Consider the following 3,062-nt stretch of genomic DNA (forward strand, 5'->3'; position numbering starts at 1 on the left):
AGGGAGAGCAATGTCGGGGTACCCCACTTTCTTTCGATTACATTTCCTCTCATTTTTTATAGCGTCTTTGACAACGTCCCTTACATATTACCCACAAGTGCACGGGTTTGTGGAAGTAATAAATCCCAAGTGAGTGGGGTATCATATCCACAGGTTGTAGGGAATAAAAAAACTAAGATTTCTACTTATTTAAATGAAGATGAACAATGACTATGTTGATGAAATGTAATATAAACAGAAATAAAAGAAACAGGGATGAGAGGCACAAATAAGTGAGAGGAAAAGCAATCGATAGAAGTGGGGTACTCGGAACATGGTCCCCCTAGGACTAATGTTTCAAGTGCAAGACCAACTATTATGTCTCCTAATTGATGCTTAATGAGTCGTCGACATCCTTGAATACACGGTCCCAAACCTAAGGTCAACCGTGACTAACTCTACACTATGCCCCGGTGGAGAAATCAAAGAGTCTCAACACCTCACATTGTGTAAAGTTACAAGATGCTCTAGGGATTCCAGGTGATAAACCCTATTCCTATGTGTAGATCTAACCCTTTCGCCCAGGTAAAACATCCCCTTGCGTATATCCCGCAAGTGCACGGGTTTGTCGAAGTAATAATCCCGGATGAGCGGGTATTGAATCCACAGGTACTAGGGAATAAAAACACTTAATCCGCTTCTTAGATATGTGAAAGATCAGTAGTGATAAGTGTGACAATGATTCAATTCTCAAAAGTAAAAACAACATGTTACAGCAATCCACACAGTTCGATGGTTTGGTAGATGAGGATCCAAATAGTCATATAGAGAACTTTCTCGAGGTGTGTGATATGCTGAAGATAAACGGGGTGACGGATGATGCCATCAAGTTGAGAGACTTCCCATTTTCCTTGAAAGGGAGAGTGAAGCAGTGGCTACACTCATTACCTAGAGCATCGATTACCACATTGGAGGAGATGGTAGAAGCTTTTCATGCCCGATATTTACCTCTTAGAAAATCCGCAAAGCTTTGGAATGAGATCTCATCCTTTGTACAGTCAGAATTGGAGTCTCTATTTGAGACATGGGAAAGGTTCAAGGAGCTCCTGAGAAAGTGCCTCTAACACAGATTCCCAGAGTGGATGATTGTTCAGACCTTTTACAACAGTTTAAATCTGAGTACAGGGCAACGCTTGGATGCGGCAGCAGGAGGTAACTTAGGTAGCAAGACCCCCGATTAGGCCTGTCAATTAATTGAAGAAATGGGGTTAAACAACTACCTATAGAATGCTAGGGAGAAGAAAAAGGTGGCCGGTCTCCATGAGATAGATGTAGTAACCTCATTGGCGGCTCAAGTGGAATCATTGAGTAAGAAGTTAGATCTCCTAACTTCGAATGGAGTGGCGGTCGTAACTACTTGCACTGAGTGTGGTGGAGGGCATGCTTTCTCCTATTGCCTTATCTCTATTGGTGATGCATCTTCAGTTGAGAATGTCAATTTTGTGGGTAATGGCATGAGGAATCAAGGAAACCCATACAGCAATACCTACAATCCGGGTTGGAAGAGTCATCCCAATTTCTGATGGAGCAACCAAGGTCCACAAAAGGCCATAGGCCCACCGGGTTTCCAACAACAAGCCCCAAACATGGAGAACCGAGTTTCAGGTTTGGAGACCGAAATGAACGATTTGGAGAAGGCCTTAACTAGGTTTGTACAATCATCTGAAAATCAAGTAGGGCAGATTGCGAAGTCCTTATCAGAAAGGTCACGAGGAAGCTTGCCGAGTAACATCGAGACCAACCCTAGAGAGCATGTGAAGGTGATCACTTTGAGAAGTGGTCATGAGGTTGAGGGTAAGCTTCCGACTGAGAAACCCGAATGAACACGCAACCCGAGGTTATAGAGGTTGAGAAGGGAGCAAGCAAGGAGAAGGAGATGGCACCCCCACCTTTGAAGCCAAGAATCCCTTATCCCTCTAGCTTGAGGAATGACCAAGGGGATGAACAATTCAAGAACTTCCTAAGTTTGTTCAAACAACTCCACATCAATATTCCTTTTGTTGAGGAATCGGCCCAAATGCCAAAGTATGCAAAATTCTTTGAAAGACTTATTGACCAATAAGAGGAAGTTAGAGGAGAGTGCTTCATTGATTTTAGATGCATCTTGCTTGGCGGTTTTGCAAAAGAACGTGCCAAACAAGAAGAAAGACCCTGGAAGCTTCATCATTCTGTGTAATATTGGTAATCTAGGTGAAGAAATGGCATTAGCGGACTCGGGGGCCAGTATCAATGTCATGTCATACACTTTCTTTCAAAAGCTAGGCTTGGACGAGCCTAGGCCTACTCGGATGACTTTGCAATTAGCGGACCGAACGGTGAGACATCCGAGGGGTATCATCAAAGATGTGCTTGTCAAGGTGAACAAGTATATATTTCCTATAGACTTTGTGGTGCTAGATGTCCATGAGAATGCAGATGTACCAATGATACTTGGGAGGCCATTTTTGCTGACTTCCAAAGCCTTGATTGACATGGACGGCGGAGAGCTAACTTTGAGAGTTGGAGATGACAAGCTCACATACCGCCTTGCTGAAGCCTTGCGACATTCTCTTGATTTTGATGATACTTTGTATTTTCTAGACACTACTAATGAGATTATTGATGAATACATGCAGGAAATGTTCAATCCGGATCCATACGAAGGCCTATTCGACCAAGAGGAGGACAATGAAGAAGTAATGATGCTTGGTTCGACGGAAGAACTACCATCTACCCCGGGGATCTTGAAGAAGGTGCTTCGGAAATTGAAGAGGGCTAGGAGACGCCACCGAAAACGCTCCAAGGCTATTGGAGACGTGCATGAACCGAAGAAGTTGGATGAACCATTAATAGGTGGTCCCAAGCCCGATAATTCACCCTCTACCATCAAGAGATTTTGCTCATCATGTTTAAAGCCATGGGTAAGAGGGCAACTTTCATCTATGAGTTCACGTGAGGTAAGACAAGGTACGTCAAGCTAAGTGACATTAAACAAGCGCTTCTTGGGAGCAACCCAAGTGTTTACTATTTTCGTAGTTTAGTAG

At 43.5% G+C, this 3,062-nt stretch overlaps 1 non-coding gene across 1 annotated transcript; it reads right to left on the bottom strand.

Moving 5' to 3' along the window:
• Nucleotides 1-1,004: 1,004 nt before the first annotated feature.
• LOC120266090 lies at nucleotides 1,005-1,111 on the bottom strand. The gene has a single exon (XR_005537934.1). It is a non-coding gene; the product is annotated as a small nucleolar RNA R71 (small nucleolar RNA).
• Nucleotides 1,112-3,062: the final 1,951 nt, after the last annotated feature.

This window comes from Dioscorea cayenensis, chromosome 7 (genome assembly GCF_009730915.1).
Source record: "Dioscorea cayenensis subsp. rotundata cultivar TDr96_F1 chromosome 7, TDr96_F1_v2_PseudoChromosome.rev07_lg8_w22 25.fasta, whole genome shotgun sequence".
In the NCBI taxonomy this organism is placed as follows: domain Eukaryota; kingdom Viridiplantae; phylum Streptophyta; class Magnoliopsida; order Dioscoreales; family Dioscoreaceae; genus Dioscorea; species Dioscorea cayenensis.